Genomic DNA, 18961 nt, shown 5'->3' on the forward strand with positions numbered 1-18961 from the left:
GGTGTTTGCCGTTGTTGGTTTCACCGATGATACGCAACCTCAAGGTGACGAAGATGCTAGTTGATGGCGGGGCCGGTCTGAACTTGATCTCGCCCGTTGTGATCAAAAGGCTGCAGATTCCTGATCGAGACCTCGAAGAGACGGGCACGTTTCAAGGGGTTAACCCGGGAAGGAGTCAGCCGAAGGGTAAGGTCACGCTGCCCGTGACGTTTGGAGGCGAGTTGAACTACAGGACAGAGAGGATTGTTTTCGATGTAGCCGAGATCCCCTTCCCATACAATGGGATCCTCGGTCGCCCGACACTAGCCAAGTTCATGGCGGCGTCACATTACGCCTACAACACTCTGAAGATGCCTGGGTCAATGACCATCATCACCGTCCCCTCTAACAAGAAGGATGCGCTGATCTGCGCTGACCAACTCTACCGGGAGGCAGTTGCGGAAACGGCCGCCAAGGCACTTGCTCCTGCCGCCGAAGCCCCGGGAGGGAAGAAGATAGGGAAGACCTCTCGCACCCACTCCGGCAAGGGCACCTCTTCGGAGTGCTGTGCTCCCGTCGAGGACGTGCTAGAGAGCTCCACCGGCAAGAGCAAGAAATCAAGAGCTGCACCGCTAGAGACCAAGAAGGTGTCTGTCAAGGAGGATGGCACAGGAGGGGCTTTCACCATAAGCTCCACCCTCGACAGCAAATAGAAAGCGCGCTCGAAACTTTCCTGCGGGTGAATGTCGATGTGTTTGCATGGCAAGCATCCGACATCCCCGGCATTCCCAGGGAGGTGATTGAGCAACATCTAGCTGTCTGTCCCCACGCGCGGCCCGTCAAGAAGAAGGTCAGGAAGCAAGCTTTGGAACGGCAGGAGTTCATCTCGGAGGAGATCAGGAAGTTAGAAGCGGCAGGCTTGGTGAGGGGAGTACTTCATCCGACATGGTTAGCCAATCCGGTGGTGGTGCGCAAGGCAAATGGGAAGTGGAGGCTGTGTATTGACTACACAGATATCAATAAGGCTTGTCCGAAGGACCCTTTCCCGGTGCCGTGCATTGACCAGATTGTTGACTCCACGGCCAGGTGCGACTTGTTATCGTTCCTCGATGCCTACTCAGGAGACAACATTCATCACCCCATGTGGTACGTATTGTTTTTTACGAAGGCCTTTCGGGTTGAAGAGTGCTGGCTCAACGTTTGCAAGGGCAGTCCAAATTGGTTTTGAGCCCCAGCTACATAGAAATATGGAAGCTTATATGGATGACATAGTGGTCAAAACCAAGGACAAGGCAACACTCGTACAAGATTTAGAAGAGACGTTTGCAAATTTGCGCAAGATCAACCTCAAGCTGAACCCTGAGAAGTGTGTCTTCGGTGTTCTGTCCGGCAAGCTTCTCGGGTTCTTTGTGTCACAGCGTGGGATCGAGGCGAATCCAGACAAGATCAAGGCCATTGAGCAAATTGAGGCGCCTAGGCGGATCAAGGATGTGCGAAGGCTCACTGGCTGCGTTGCCGCCATGAGCAGGTTCATCTCCAAGTCTGCTAAGCGTGCCCTTCCCTTTTTCAAAATATGGAAGAAGGCAGGTCCAATGGAATGGACCCCAGAGGCCGAGGCAGCCCTGCAGGATTTGAAGAAGTACCTCTCCTCTACGCCAATACTGGTTGTGCCTAAACCACAAGAACCATTGCTGCTATATCTAGCGGCAACGAACCAAGTGGTCAGCGCCGCGCTAGTGGCACAAAGGGAGGTTGACGAAGAGGCAGTGGCAACGGCAGGGCTGGCAGATGGCAAACCAGAGCCCCCCCGGCAGGGCCTGGTGCCGGTAAGGCAAGGCCCCCGGCAGAGTCTGGCGCTGGTGAAGCGGAAGCGACGCAACCAAATGGAGTGGTGCAGAGGAAGAAGATGATGCAGCACCCGGTTTATTTTGTCAGCTCCCTCTTGCAGGGGGCTAGATCAAGGTACTCCGGTGTGAAGAAGTTGCTCTTCGGCCTCCTTATGGCCTCGAGGAAGCTGCGTCATTACTTCCAAGCCCACGAAATCACCGTCGTCACCCGCCTCCCGCTGCACCGGATATTGCATAACCCATATGCAACCGGGAGGATTGTGGAATGGGCCTTGGAACTGTCGAGCTTTGGTTTGAAGTTTGAAAGTACTTTGACAATCCAGAGTAGAGTCTTGGCGGAGTTCATTGTAGAATGGACCCCGACGCCGGACGAAGAGATCTAGGCGACCACTCTCCCCGGCAAGGAAACAAGCCACAACTGGATTATGTACTCTGACGGGGCTTTCTCGCTGCAAGGCGCCGGTGCTGGTGTGCTGCTCGTTGCACCCACCGGAGAGCACCTCAAGTATGTAATCCAGATGCACTTTCCCAGGGAGATGTCAACAAACAACACTGCTGAATACGAGGGGTTGCTTGCCGGTCTTAGGAACGCGGCAGACCTCGGGATCAAGAAGCTCATGGCCAGGGGTGATTCACAGCTTGTCGTTAAGCAAGTTAACAAAGACTATCAAAGCTCGTTGATGGAGGCCTATGTAGATGAGGTGAGGAAGCTGGAGGAGCGTTTTGACGGTATACAAGCGGCGCACGTTCCCCGAGTGGAGAATGACACTGCCGACTACCTGTCAAAACGCGCTGCCCTCAAACTACCTGTGGAACCAGGTACTTTCGTGCTTTGGTTAAGTCAACCATCCGTTGAACCATCGACAAAGCAGAACAAGCGCAGGAAATCAGGCCCCGACAAGTACTTTCCCGTGCTTCGGTTAACTCAACCATCCATTGAACCATCGACAAAGCAGAACAAGCGCAGGAAATCAGGCCCCGACAAGTACTTCCCCGCCGAGCTCCCAGGAGCCACCGACAAGGATGTTGCCATGGACACTGAGCCTGCCATGGGGCAGCGATAGACTCCGGCAGGACGTCAAGCCCTGGCCATAGAGACAACCGCTCCCATGGCAAAAGAGATGCCTTTGGTCCTTGTAGTTCAGCCTCAGGCTCCGGCATGGGCGCAGCATACCGTTCGATTCCTCCAAATATGGGAGCTTCCTGAGGAGCAGGAAGAAGCGGAGAAAGTAGCCCGTCCGTCTGCCATGTATCAGTTCGTTGACAACGTTCTATACAGAAAAAGGCCGAATGGTGTGGAATTGAAATGCATCCCCTGGGAGAAGGGACTGGAGCTGTTGGCAGAGATACACGGAGGCATATGTGGCTCCCACATAGGGTCGAGGGCCCTTGCCGGCAAGGCATTCCGGCAAGGTTTCTTCTGGCCCACTGCCCTCCAGGATGCAACGGCACTAGTAACCAAGTGTGAAGCGTGTCAGTTCCATTCAAAGAAGCTTCATCAACCAGCTCAAGCTCTCCAAACAATCCCTCTTTCCTGGCCATTCTTGGTCTGGGGGCTCGACATACTGGGCCCATTTCCTTGTGTTGTCGGGGGCTTTGAGTACTTGTACGTTGCAATCGACAAGTTCACAAAGTGGCCGGAGGTGGAGGCAGTGAGAAAGGTGACAACATAATCAGCCATCAAATTCTTCAAGGGGCTAGTCTACCGTTTTGGTGTGCCAAATAGAGTCATCACCAACAACAACATGCAGTTCACGAGCCACGCCTTCATGCAGTACATCCAGGACCTCGGTAGCAAGGTCTGTTTTGCTTCTGTTGCACATCCACGGAGCAACGGCCAGGCTGAGAGGGCAAATGCTGAAGTGTTGCGAGGCCTCCGGACGAGGACTTTTGACAGGCTGCACAGGTGCAGATGACGCTGGATTGATGAATTGCCAGCGGTTCTTTGGTCAATCAGAACAACACCAAATCGAGTCACCGGCCAGACACCCTTCTCCCTCGTTTACGAGGCAGAAGCAGTTATCCCCACGGAACTCACGTACGGGTCACCTCGAGTGCTCACTTATGATGAGCTTGAGCAAGAGCAGTTGCGGCAAGATGACCCGATGCTCCTTGAGGAAGATCGTCTTCGGGCGGCTGTGCGAGCAGCGCGCTACCAGCAAGCCTTGCGCTGCTATCATAGCCGCAAGCTTCATGCCCGAAGCTTTGAGGAGGGCGACCTTGTTCTTCAGCACGTTCAGTCGGCCAGGGATTCCAGCAAGTTGACGCCAAAGTGGGAAGGCCCTTATCGGGTAATACGAGTCACCAGGCCTGGCGCAGTCCGCCTGGAGACCGAAGATGGTATTCCCGTGAGCAACTCCTGGAACATCGAACATCTTCGCAAGTTTTACCCGTAAGGCGTGGTTGCCGGGCCCCCCGGCAAACCACCTTTTGTGCAAGCTTTGCTGGAAAGGCATGTAACCCTTTGTACAAAGCCAGGCGCAGACCCTGAGCATAAATAACTGAAGCGTTGGCGCCCTAAGTTTTAGCATGCATGCTAGGTCGAGTCTCTCTCTGTGTTAGGGTTGATAGTGCTTGGCGGCGACTAACCATTAGCATAGAGGTCGAGTATGCATCTCTCTGTTCCTTTCCGTCCTTTTTTGGTTCGCAGGATGCGTGGATATTTCTGCTGAGCTATTTTGGAAAAAAAGAGAACAGGCCGACGCCCGGACCCCGACAAGCCAAGGATGCCGGGGGCTGCAGGTCAGAGAATCCAATCACGGCAAGCCGAGGTTGCTGGGGGCTACCACATCAGATAAGTCTTTCTCCCCCACTCTATGCCTCCGTATGAAACTTGAACATACGAGACTTCGCTCGCTCTCATACCATCTTGCTCCCTCTGCCCCGTGTCCGAAAACCTTACTTTTTGGGCCGGAACTTGGTTGTAGTGTGATGGGAAGGGGACGAGTGAAGGGCCCAATCCTACTTGGCCTCTACCTCCGCCAAGGGCGTGAGTGTAGCCGAGCTATAGGGCAGGAGGACGGCAAGGCCTGTTGCCGGGGTACAGTGTTTATCTTAAGATAACGAGGACTCTCTCCTTGGTGTGGCCCTCGCCCATGCGCAAACAAAACCCGGCAAACACCCTTCTCTTCATTAATACATTGCTAACAAGTACAATTCGTACAGAATGCCTACATGAGCAAGAGGGTTACGAGATTTAAATATTACAAAGGCCCGTAGGCTTACAAGCTAAAAGGAGATAAGATGCCCGTAATCCCTTTCTTGTCCCTCTCCTAAGGAAATGGAATAAGATGGTAGAAGGGCAAAAGGAGTGACTAGGCAAGGTACGAGCAGCAGAAGGCACCGAGAGAACATATCAGCGGCCGCCAAGAAGAGGGCTGATGATGATGGTGCCGGGAGAAGAGGCAGCGGGTCGGCAATACGCGATGAAGGCGTCGGCGCCCGCGTACTCCGACTTGACAGCCCGCCACCCGCCTTCTTCGTCTTCCCCGTCCCTCCAACACCAGCCGCCCAAGGCGACGACCCCGAGAAGTTCAAGGAGCTGGCGATGCAGATGATGGTGCTGCCGGTGTCGCCCAGGAACAGTGTGCCCGACGCCTAGTCGGACCCGTCATCCTCCCGCTCGCTACCCTCGTCGTCGCTGTGGCTTTCCTCCTCGTCACTCCCACTTGAGGAAGAGTCTTCGTCGTCGGAGGAGCTCTCCACGCAGCACTTTAGGCGAGTTCCAAAGTATCCAAAGACCTTGACGGAGAGCAAGCCGTTCTCCATTAATTTGAAATAGAGAACGAGCCCCGCCGTCAGGCTGTGGATACGAGCGAAGGTCTTCCATCCGCGACGAAGATACATGACGTGAGGGGCGGGAAAATCGAAATCAACCCGCGTGCCGCCATTCCCGCAGCCCCTCATATGCAATCTCAGAGTCTGTGGCGGGTCAAGATCCATCTCCCGAGCAAATGGAGTAGGGAGACGAAGACGACGGCGCGCTAGCCGGTGCAGCCTGATGAAGAACTCGTGGGGCTGGTCCCCGACGTGGCCCTCCATCGGGGGAGGAACCGTCGGCGGGGGCGAGGCCGGTGCGCCGCCCCGTCCTCCTCTTCCCCGAGCACCACGGCGACCTCGACCTCGCCCCCTCCCCCTTCCCCTCGTGGCCGGCTCCGCCGCCACGAGCTCTTGGGAAGGAGGGGCGCGCTGTCGAGCGGAGACCCTCGTCGCCACCGTCGAAGCACCAACGCGCCCTCTCCCCATAGCAGAAGAAAGAAATAAGCCAAGGTGGAAGAAGGCGGATGGTGAAAGATTGAGGGGTGCCATCCCCCCTCCCCTTCTTATAAATGGGCGAGATCGGGGCTCGGCTGCCTCGCTCACCCAATCCGGCTATCAGGAGCGCAGGGAATCGAGGCCGACCCGCTGCTCCAATCAGCAGCGGCCCAGTTTCCCGCCTCGACATTCAAGGCCCGCACCCTCCGCCTACCATCTCCAAGGCATGGAGGACACATGGCGAGCAAACAGAAATCGAGGGGACGAGTGGGGCGACCATTTCCCACCCCGTGATCATAGGGCACAGGCGCCTCGAAGGCCATGACCCGAGTCCACTCAGTAAATGAGCCGCGCCCCTGCGTTTTCCTCTTTTTATGGGGAAGACGCGAGCCGCCTCTTTACCACGATGTGAGGCATGAGGGCAGGAACTGCCCCACGCATGACCCCCACGTCACGCACGACCCTCCACGTCGCGCATTCAACGTGCGAGTCATGGGGAAGCTCGACGGGTGAGGGAATTACTGTGGTAAAAATTCGCACCGCTTGCCCGTGCACCGTTTTTGGACCTAGCCCAACAATGCATTGCGCTTATGTGTGGCCCAGGCCCGGGGGCTCCTGCCGGTGTACAAAAGTAGGGGATCTCCCTTTTACCCCTCTACTCGTGCACGGGCAGTCAGAGCCGCACCTGCGGCCACACTTAACGTGGCAAGGGGAAGGGGCAGAAGCACAAGAATACCAGAGCAACGCCCCAGCCAAAAGCACGAGACAGGCAAAGCAACGCCAAGACCAGAGACACAAAGAGCAAAAGGGCGAAGCGGACTCCCCCAGCAAGACCCGTGCTGGAGCAGCCTCCGCAACCCCGACAAGAGCCTTGCCGGGGCAACTTGCACAACACCAACAGAGCACGCCACCCTTGAGCCCAAGGGCTCCAACACCATCAACCACATTGGAACCAAGGCTCGGGAGGCACCTCCATGGTGGCATGCAGATCTTTGTGAAGATCATAAGCACACAAGATCAGATGAGAACCAGAAGATGACGATCCTCGGCAAGATCCAGGCCGAGGAAATCCACAAGACCCCCAGCAAGATCCTTGCCGGGGACAACCGCGACGCCACGGCAAGACCCTTGTCGAGGCCCTGGCAAGACCCTTGCCGAGGACACCTGCGAGGCCACGGCCAGACCCATGTCTGCCAAGACTCCACCGCTGTTCCCATACAGCCGCCAGCCCAACCAGCTGGGCAGGCACCTGCGTGGCGACGCGCGGCCTCCAGGCCACTCAGCAAGCACCAGCGTGGTGGCATGCAGATCTTCGTGAAGACTCTGCCACTATGCCAGCCCAGCAGCCAGCCAACGTGGCGCTACAATGCCTCATCAGCTCGGACGCGCGTCGGGGCCAGGCGAGCCGGCGACAGCTGGGACGAGCTTCCCCGCCGTCCCCGATAAAGCAAGAAGGGCACGTCGGCAGCGCATTAAATGCATATGCCCGATAGTGCCAAAGGATAGACTTAACAACTGTATACCTTTCCACCTCCTGTGTGCCACTGTGGCAGCCCCTTTTAACTATAAAAGGAGGCCGGAGGCGTCTAGGAGAAGGATTCGGATCTTTTGTACTACGAACGCACCACAACTAGTTCGAAACCTCAATGACACTCAAATATACACCAAAGCAGGACTAGTGTATTACGCATCCTTGCGGCCCGAACCTGGGTAAACGATCTTTGTGCTGGCTACCAGACCCGCTCTTTGCACAACCCCGCGCCCGCCAACCGTAGAAGGGATCCCAGTGATTCCATAGGTGTCGTTTCCACCGACAACCAAGAACATACCATACTAGATGAGAACCAGAAGACAGAAACCCCGGCAAGATCCTTGCCGGAGACGCTCACAAGACCCCCGGCAAGACCCTTGCCGGGGACACCTGTGAGACCCCAGCAAGGCCCTTGCCGGGGCCCCGGAGAGCCCCTTGTCGGGGACATCTACGGGGCCACAGCTAGGCTCCCAGCTGCCAAGGCTCCATCGCCATTCCAACACAGCAGTCAACCCACCAACAAGGTAGGCACCTGCGTGGCGACGTGCGGCTTCCACGCCAACTCAGCAAGCACCCGCGTGGTGGCATGCAGATCTTCATGAACACTCTGTCACCGCACCAACTCAGCAGCCAACCAGCTAGCGTGGCGCTGCACACCTAGTTAGCCTGGACGCGCGTCGGAGCGAGGAGAAGCGGCGGCGAACGGGACGAGTTTCCTTGCCATCCCCGATAAAGCGAGAGGGCACGTCGGCAGCGCATTAAATGCATTTGTCCTAGAGTGCCAGGCGATAAGCTTGTATACATTACAAGCTTTCCACCTCCTGTGTGCCACTGTGGCGACCCCCCCCCTTTGACTATAAAAGGAGGCCCGACGCGTACTGGAGGGAGATTCGGATTTTTTGGACCCTGCATGCTTTGTAGCTAGTCCAAGAACACCAGATAAACACAAACTAGCAGGAGTAGGGTATTACGCATCACTTGCAGCCCGAACCTGGGAAAATTCCCCGTGTTGATCTTCTAAACCCGCTCTTTCCACAGCCCCGCGCCCGCCAACCGTAGAAGGGATTCCCCGTGATCCCATAGGTGTCGTTTCCACCGACATCTTTGGCGCGCCAGGTAGGGGGCGCAAGATGTGAAAATTCGGTTTGGAAGTTAGCGCATCAACTTCATCATCACCATGGCCCCCAAGAAAAAGGGGATCACAACGATCGGGTCGTCCGAAGCCAGCCCGTCCGCCCCAGCGCGGCCAGGCGGCCGGGTGGCCATGGATGGTGCCGGAGACGTGGCTCGCGAGCATCCACAACACTCTGGCAATCGGAGCCAGGCGAGCGGCGTCGTTCGAGTTCGAGACAACGAGCCGCATGCCGCTGGGTCCGGGGGCGGGGTCGTGCTGCCCACGGGCGGCGCGGCAACCCCTACGGCGCCCCAATTGGCACCCGCGCCGCGGCCTTCCCAGGCCGCGTGTGATGAGCGACACCGCGACGCCGGGGCTCCTGGGCACCGCCGCTGGAAGAGCCATGTGCGCCACTCTCAGGACGCAGAAGGCCGGCGTGCGCACCCGCACGCCGACGGAGGCGGTGTGCGACCGCAAGACCGTGACAGAGCTCCTTCTAACTTGGTTATAAGTTGGAGCACGTCACGGTCCATGCAGCTCTCGCCATCGCCCATGCCAGCAGAAGCGCTGGCGCGCGTGCAACTGCTCCTCGACTTCCCCCTGCTGCGGAGAAGCTCGACGAGTGGAGGGACACCATCCGAAGCCTTTTCAGCTTCGCCAACAAAGATGAGCCGCTCCCAACGGGACCCTCACGCCGGTGTTCTGTCAAGCCGGTGCATGCCGGTGGTGGGAGGACCGGAGATGCTGCGACCATGTTGCACTCTCCTCCGCCACGGCCGTGATAGCAGCCACCGGCTCGTCGGGCCGACGCCTGTGACAATGTTTCCACAGCGTCGCCCGACCCGCGAACCCCTGCGACCAACGCCGAGTTCTTCGAGAGCGAGCTCAGGAAGATGCTCGAACTACCATCGAGCGACGGCGGGAGGCGCGCCATCAGTCGGATCATCGTGTAGGGACTGCTATGGACCACCCAGCGCGGGGGGGGGGGGGGGGCTCTGGTGACCTACCTTACGGGGTGGGTCATCCGGCCTTTGCCCGAGAGCTGCGGCAGTTCCAGTGGCCCTCCCACCGCACATTCAATCCAGATGTTGGGGAAAAGTACAACGGCAAGACTCACCCCTCGGAGTTCCTCAGCATCTACACCATTGCGATGCAAGCCGCCGGGGCTCGCGACGACAAGGTGCTCGCCAACTACTTTCCATTGGCACTTAAGCCCAATGTTATGTCATGGTTGATGCACCTGCCAGTGGATTCTATCTCTTCCTGGTCGGATCTGTGCCCCGAGTTTGTTGGCGCCTTTACCGGAGGCCACCAAGCTCCTGGCCAGGCAAGTGACTTGCATGTCATCCCCCAAAAGGATGGCGAGTCTCTGCGTAAGTACATACAAAGATTCAGCTAGGTGCAGTACACCATCCCAGATGTTCATCCCGCCGATGTCATCAGTGCGTTCCATCAGAACGTACGCAACCATAAGATGCGTGAAGAGCTGGCAATGAACAAGGTCAAGGATGTAGCCGAACTTTATGTTCTGGCAGATAGGTGTGCTCGGGCTGAGAAAGGAAGGAAGTACCCCGGCGAGGACGCCGGCGCGGAAACTGACTCCATGGACGAAGACACCGCCGCCCCGACAAAGAAGGGCCGGCGCCGTAACATGAAGCGTAAGGGCAAGGCTGTGCTCGCCGTTGAGGGATCCGGCGACCCCGACGCTGCCAAGAAGGCCAAGGCTGACGACCCCGGCAAGGAGGTTGCCGGGTGCGCCGCCTGCCGGGCCTTGGCGGCCGCCGACAAGCCAGGAGGCTCCGACAAGCAATACTGCAAGATCCACCGTACCAAAGGCCATGACCTCTAGAACTGCCAGCAGGTTGAGCTACTTGCAGAGAAGCAAAAAGCTGAATATGAAAGGCGGGACAAGGAGAAGGGTCAGGATGGTGCTGAGGGGTCCGACAAGAAGCGTGGCGGCCAAGGAGGTCGCCGCGGCAAAGATAATCAACAAGAGAGGCCCGCTTGGGGCCGTGACAAGAAGAAGGAAGATGATGATCATGACGAGGACGACGAGTCCGGCGAGCACGAATTCTAGAAAGCTACAGAGGCCATGTGCGTCGATGGTGGCGCCTCGCTGCACACCTCTCACCGCCAACTGAAGCAGTGGCGCGTGAGGTCACTACAGCAGAGTCATCGTTCGATGCCCAGAAGCCACTGAAGTGGTCCCGCACGCCCATCATTTTTGACATCAAGGATCACCCAGATCGCACAACTGCGGTCGGGTGTTTGCCGTTGTTGGTTTCACCAACGAGACGCAACCTCAAGGTGACGAAAGTGCTGGTTGACGGTGGGGCAGGTCTGAATTTGATCTTGCCCGCTGTGATCAAGAAGCTGCAGATTCCTGATGGAGATCTCGAGGAGACGGCCACGTTTCAAGCGGTCAACCCGGGAAGGAGTCAGCCGGAAGGTAAAATCACGCTGCCAGTTACGTTTGGGGGCGAGCTGAACTATAGGATGGAGAAGATCGTTTTTGATGTAGCCGAGATCCCCTTGCCGTACAACGGGATCCTTGGCCGCCCAGCGCTGGCCAAGTTCGTGGCGGCGTCACACTACGCCTACAACACATTGAAGATGCCAGGGCCGTTGTCCATCATCACCGTCCCCTCTGACAAGAAAGACGTGCTCATCTGCACCGACCAACTTTACCGAGAGGTAGTTGCAACAATTGCCGCCAAGGCACTTGCTCCAGCCGCTGAAGCCCCGGGAAGGAAGAAGGCCGACAAGACCTCTGCCGGCAAGACCCCTTCTGGCGAGACCTCTTCCGGCAAGACCTCTTGCACCCACTCCGGCAAGCGCGCCTCTTCGGAGTGCTACGCTCCTGTTGAGGATGTGCCAGAGAGCTCCACCGGCAAGAGCAAAAAGTCCAAGGCTGCACCACCAGAGACCAAGAAGGTGTCCGTCAAGGAGGACGGCACGGGCGGGGCTTTCACTATAAGCTCCACCCTCGACAACAAATAGGAAAGCGCGCTCATCGCCTTCCTGCGGGCGAATGTTGATGTGTTTGCATGACAAGCATCGGACATCCCCGACGTTCCCAGGGAGGTGATTGAGCACCATCTTGTTGTCTGTCCTCATGCGCGGCCCGTCAAGCAGAAGGTCAAGAAGCAAGCTTTGGAGCGACAAGAGTTTATTATTGAGGAGATCAGGAAGTTAGAGGCGGCGGCCTGGTTAGAGGAGTGCTCCACCCTACGTGGCTGGCCAATCCAGTAGTGGTGCGTAAGGCAAATGGGAAATGGAGGTTGTGTATTGACTACACAGATATCAATAAGGCCTGTCCAAAGGATCCTTTCCCTCTGCCATGCATCGACCAGATTGTGGACTCCACTGCCGGGTGTGACATGCTGTCATTCCTCGACGCTTATTCAGGATACCACCAAATCTTCATGATGAAGGAAGACGAAGAAAAAACCGCGTTCATCACCCCATGTGGTACGTACTGTTTTGTACGAATGCCTTTTGGGTAGAAGAGCGTTGGTTCAACATTCTCCTGAGCGGTCCAGATTGGTTTTGAGCCCCAGCTACATAGAAATATGGAAGCTTATATGGACGACATAGTGGTCAAAACCAAGGACAGGGCCACGCTTGTGCAAGATTTAGAAGAAACATTTGCAAATCTGCGCAAGATCAACCTCAAGCTCAACCCAGAGAAGTGTGTGTTCGGTGTCCCCTCCGGCAAAATTCTTGGGTTCTTTGTGTCTCAACGCGGCATCGAAGCAAATCCCGACAAGATCAAGGGAATCGAGCAGATTGAAGCGCCAAAACGGGTCAAAGACGTGCGTAGGCTCGCCGGCTGCGTTGCTGCCCTGAGTAGGTTCATCCCCAAATCTGCTGAGCGCGCCCTCCCCTTTTTCAAAGTTTTGAAAAAGGTGGGTCCAGTGAAGTGGACTCCGGAGGTAGAGGCAGCGCTGCAAGATCTGAAGAAGTACCTCTCCTCCATGCCAATACTAGTCGCGGCTAAACCACAAGAGCTGTTGCTGCTGTACTTAGCAGGAACGAATCAAGTGGTAAGTGCTGCACTGGTGGCGCAGAGGGAACTTGAGGAAGAAGCAGCAGTAGCAGCAGAGCCGTCGGATGGCGGGCCGGGGCCTGATACGTCTCCAACGTATCTATAATTTATGAAGTATTCATGCTATTATACTATCCTTCTAGGATGTTTTATATGCATTGATATGATATTTTATATGATTTTTGGGACTAACCTATTAACCTAGAGCCCAGTGCCAGTTTCTGTTTTATCCTTGTTTTAGAGTATCGCAAAAAGGAAAATTAAACAGAGTCCAATTGACGTGCCACTTGACAAAGATCATTTTTAGACCAGAAGAAGCCCACGGAGTACCAGAAGCAGGCCAGAAGAGTCCTGGGCTGCCCACGAGGGTGGGGGCACGCCCACCCCCCTAGGGCGTGCCCCCCTGCCTTGTGGACAGCCCGGAAACCCCCCTGATGTGATATCAACGCAAAACTCTTCTATATATACCCAAACTTCCAGAAAGAAACCTAGATCGGAAGTTCCGCCGCTGCAAGCCTCTATAGCCACGAGAAGTCAATCTAGGCCCTCTCCGGCACCCTGCCAGAGGGGGCCATCATCACCGGTGACCATGGAGGATTATCCCGGAGGGGCCATCATCACCATGACGGCCAAGGGCTAGAGGGTGGATGCCATGGAGGAGGAAGCACAAGGGGGAGAACCTCTCCTCCTCTTTTCCGGTGGCGCCAGAGTGCCATCGGGAGGGGAATCATCGCCACGGTGATCGTCTTCATCAACATCACCATCATCATCACCATCCTCATCTCTTTTACGCGGTCCACTCTCCCGCACCCCGCTGTAATCCCTACTTGAACATGGTGCTGTATGCCACATATTATGATCCAATGATGTGTTGCCATCCTATGATGTTTTGAGTAGATATCTTTTGTCTTTGGGTTGATTGATGATCTAGATTGGTATGAGTTGTATGTTTTATTTTGGTGCTGTCCTATGGTGCCCTCCGTGTCGCGCAAGCGTGAGGGACTCCCGCTGTAGGGTGTTGCAATACGTTGATGATTCGCTTATAGTGGGTTGGTGAGTGACTGAAACACAAACCCGAGTAAGAGGGATTGTTGCGTATGGGAATAAAGAGGACTTGATGCTTTAATGCTATGGTTGGGTTTTACCTTAATGATCTTTAGTAGTTGCGGATGCTTTCTAGAGTTCCAATCATAAGTGCATATGATCCAAGTAGAGAAAGTATGTTAGCTTATGCCTCTCCCTGATATGAAACTGCAATAGTGATTACCAGTCTTGTTAACAATTGCCTAGGACAATTCCGCACACCGATCCATCATTATTCCACACTCGCTATTTATATTATTTAGTAATATATTCTAACTTTATGATAACAGCACCTACTTTTATATTTTAGCTCTCCGATATCATACAAAGTTATCCTCTTCATACCCACAACGTAGTTTTATTTCTCGTTTCTAGTTGGAAGCAAACGTTCGGTGTACGTAGAGTCGTATCAGTGGCAGATAGGGCTTGAGAGAATATTGATCTTACCTTTAGCTCCTTGTGGGTTCGACACTCCATACTTATCACTTCCACCTTCGGAAATTGCTATGATGATTCCTTGCACTTGGAGATTATCAAGCTCTTTTCTGGAGCCGTTGCCGGGGAGCAATAGCGTGGGGTTGATATTCTCGTGTGTGCTTGTTTGCTTTCTTCACTAAGTAGATTTTGTTTTTCCTTTTTCTTTCTGTTTAGTTGTGGGTGAAACATACAATTTGTTTTAAAAGAATGAAAAGACAAAAAAAATTACTTGCCTTTCATGCCTAAAAAGTTTTTCAAAAAGAGAAGTGATTGGAAAGTTATGCATTGAAGAAGTGAGGGTCGACCTTGAGCACTTGTGTTCATGCTCACGGAAACAATGTAGAATTTTTCATGGAAGTTTCTCTGTAAATAATTATCCCCTTGTATATATCCATTGTATTATAAAAATAATGTGCCAAGCTTTGGTTTTAGGATGATTAGATTGCTTGGTTACTATGTGCAGAACAAAAACAGAAACTTTGGCTGTAGTGCGTGAATTTAATTTTTTTACTGGAAAGTCAAATGGGTCTGAAACTTTTTGCACATTTATGTACAAATTTTTCAAATTGCAAAATTTAGTTCATAATTTTAGGAGTTACAGAAGTTTACCAAACTTCCAGATTACTACAGACTGTTCTGTTTTTAACAGATTCTGTTTTTCGTGTGTTGTTTGCTTATTTTGATGAATCTATGGCTAATAAAATAATTTATAAACCATAGATAAGTTGGAATACAGTAGGTTTAAAACCAATATAAATAAAGAATGAGTTCATTACAGTACTTATAGTAGTGATTTGCTTTGTTATACTAACGGATCTCAGAAAGTTTTTGTTAAGTTTTTGTGGATGAAGTGTTCGAAGAACGAGGAGTTACCAATGTGAGAAGAATAAAGAGAGGCAAAAGTTCAAGATTGGGGATTCCCAAGGCACCCCAAGTAAATATTTCAAAGGATACTCAAGCATCTAAGCTTGGGGATGCCCCGGTTGGCATCCCATCTTTCTTCTTCAACAATTATCGGTATACCTCGGTTTTTGTTTTGTTCACATGATTTGTGCCCTTTGTGTTTTTGTTTTTCCTTCAAGAACCATGATAGCATGAGACATCCCTTCATTGATTTATATAATACTTCATGTGATTCACTTATATCTTTTAAGAATGATCTTATAGAATTGCTCTTTGTGCTTCACTTAAATCTTTTGAGTATGGTTTTATAGAATGCTTCGTGCGCTTCACTTATACATTTTGAGCTTGGTTAGTCTATATTAATTTTAGAATGCTCCATGAACTTCACTTATATCCTTTGGAGTATGAATAATACTATCATTTAAAGTGGGTTTGGAAGAGTGTCAACTTTAGGAATTAGTGATCCCACTATTTTGGAGGGTGTTGAATCTTAGTGTGATATTTATAAAAAGTGGATTTGGAAGAGTGTCAACTTTAGCTAGTAATGATTCCACTATTTCGGAAGAGGTTCCAATGGAGTATGATAAAAAAGTTGCTATCCATGATGCTACTGAAAATTATTATGAGGGAGGAATACATGCTTGTAGGAGTTGCAATAATATCAAGTTTCCTCTCTAAGTGCTTAAAGTTTTGAAGTTATACTTGTTTTGCCTTCCTATGCTAGTTGATTGTTGTTCTTATAAATGGTGTGCTCACAAAATCCCTAGGCATAGGAAGTGGGTTATGTTTAAATGTGCTAGTCATATTCTTCATGATGCTCTCTTTATGTTTCAATTCTTTTCTTTTATGTGAGCATCATTGAAATCATCATGCCTAGCTAAAAGGCATTAAAGAAAAGCGCTTGTTGGGAGACAACCCAATATTTACCCTTACTGTTTTTGTGTGTTTAAATGATTAAGCTACTGTTTTAATCATGTTTTATAGCTTTTGTTTCAATAAAGTGCCAAGTAAGACCTTTGGGAAGACTTGGGAGAAAGTCAATGTGATCTTGCTGTAAAAAACAGAAACTTTGCGTTCACGACATTAGCTGTCATTTTTTACAGAAGAGTGTTTTTGAGTTGATTATTTTTGAAGAAGATTAATAGACAAATTCCTCACGTCCACCAATTTATTTCATAATTTTTGGAGTAGCATAAGTATGGTTTGTGTTCAGATCATTACAGACTGTTCTGTTTCTGACAGATTCTGTTTTCATTGCATAGTTTGCTTGTTTTCTAATTTCTATGACTTATATTTCTCTATATAAATTGTAGAAATGATATGGTACAGTAGGAATTGTGTGAGAACAATTATGAACCTTGTCTTTGACAGTACCAAAGTGAATGGCTTGCTCTTTATCATACTAACCTATCTCACGAAGTTTGGTTAAGTTTTGTGTGATTGAAGTTTTCAAGTTTTGGGTGAGGGATCGATATGAGGAGAATAAGGAGTGGAAAGACCCTAAGCTTGGGGATGCCCAAGGCACCCCAAGGAAATATTCAAGGAATACTCAAGTATCTAAGCTTGGGGATGCCCCGGAAGGCATCCCCTCTTTCGTCTTCAAAACTATCGGTATACCCTACTCGGAGCTATATTTTTATTCGTCACATGATATGTGTTTTGCTTGGAGCGTATTTTCAATTTTACTTGTTGTTTGAATAAAATCATTGGATCTGAAATATTGAATGAAAAAGAATCCTCCCATGGCTAGTTAATTATTTGACTACTCAGTGTTCTTCACTCATATCTTTTGGAGTAGTTTGTCATTTACTCATGTGCTTCATGTATATCCTATGAGTAAATGGTTGAATAAAGTGAATGTCATAAATCTGAATTTATATATGTTTCATATGCTTATAACATGGGGAGTAATGACTTCACACATAATAAGTATAGGTAGTAAACTTATTGAAAGTTAGCAAACGTAGAATTGGTCACTTGAACAATTCATGAAAGAATATTGAAGGGAGAGGGGTTTCACATATAAATATACTATCTTGGACATCTTTTATGATTGGGAGCACTCATTAAAATATGACATGCTAAAGTGTTGATGTTGGACAAGGAAGACAATGTAATGGGTTATGTTTTCGTATATCTAAAATAAAGTATATTGTCATGGATCATCCAACTTGTTGAGCTTGCCTTTCCCCCTCATGCTAGCCAAATTCTTTACACCAAGTAGAGATACTACTTGTGCTTCCAAATACCCTTAAAACCAGTTTTGCCATGAGAGTCCACCATATCTACCTATGGATTAAGTAAGATCCTTCAAGTAAGTTGTCATCGGTGCAAGCAACAAAAATTGCTCTCTAAATATGTATGATTGATTGGTGTGGAGGAAATAAGCTTTATACGATCTTGTGATGTGGAAGAAATAAAAGCGACGGACTACATAATAAAGGTCCATATCACAAGTGGCAATATAAAGTGACGTTCTTTCGCATTAAGATTTTGTGCATCCAATCCTGAAAGCGCATGGCAACCTCTGCTTCCCTCTGCGAAGGGCCTATCTTTTACTTTTATCTTCTACCTTATGCAAGAGTCTTGGTGATCTTCACCTTTCCTTTTTACATTTTAATCCTTTGGCAAGCACAGGATGTTGGAAGGATCCTGATATATATATCTAATTAGATGTAAGTTAGCATGAGCTATTATTGTTGACATTACCCTTGAGGTAAAAGGTTGGGAGGCGAAACTATAAGCCCCTATCTTTCTCTCTGTCCGATTAAAACTCCATAACCACAAGTATTGCGTGAGTGTTAGCAATTGTGAAAGGCTAAATGATAGTTGAGTATGTGGAGTTTGCTAAATCAAAGCTCTGACATAGACTCTTCCTAAAAATAAGATGAATTGTAATTGTTTGATGACTGAGAATATTGTTTGTTAGTTTTCAAGAAAGTTTATGATCTATACTTTAAACATGTGATTTGCTTGTTACTTTATCATGAGTAGTTTTATGAGATGAGCTACTGTTATGACATGTAATGATGCTAGAAAAAGTGATTGGAATTATCATTGATCAAACTTAAGCACTTGCTAGCATTCACACTTCATAAATTATTTCTTTTATCATTTACCTACTCGAGGACGAGCAGGAATTAAGCTTGGGGATGCTGATACGTCTCCAACGTATCTATAATTTATGAAGTATTCATGCTATTATACTATCCTTCTAGGATGTTTTATATGCATTTATATGATATTTTATATGATTTTTGGGACTAACCTATTAACCTAGAGCCCAGTGCCAGTTCTGTTTTATCCTTGTTTTAGAGTATCGCAGAAAAGGAAAATTAAACAGAGTCCAATTGACGTGCCACTTGACGGAGATCATTGTTGGACCAGAAGAAGCCCACGGAGTACCAGAAGCAGGCCAGAAGAGTCCCGGGCTGCCCACGAGGGTGGGGGGCGCGCCCCCTGCCTCGTGGACAGCCCGGAAACCCCCCTGACGTGAAATCAACGCAAAACTCTTCTATATATACCCAAACTTTCAGAAAGAAACCTAGATCGGAAGTTCTGCCGCCGCAAGCCTCTGTAGCCACGAGAAGTCAATCTAGGCCCTCTCCGGCACCCTGCCGGAGGGGGCCATCATCACCGGTGGCCATGGAGGAGTATCCCGGAGGGGCCATCATCACCATGAAGGCCAAGGACCAGAGGGTGGAGGCCATGGAGGAGGAAGCACA

This window comes from Triticum aestivum, chromosome 6D (assembly GCF_018294505.1).
Source record: "Triticum aestivum cultivar Chinese Spring chromosome 6D, IWGSC CS RefSeq v2.1, whole genome shotgun sequence".
NCBI lineage: Eukaryota > Viridiplantae > Streptophyta > Magnoliopsida > Poales > Poaceae > Triticum > Triticum aestivum.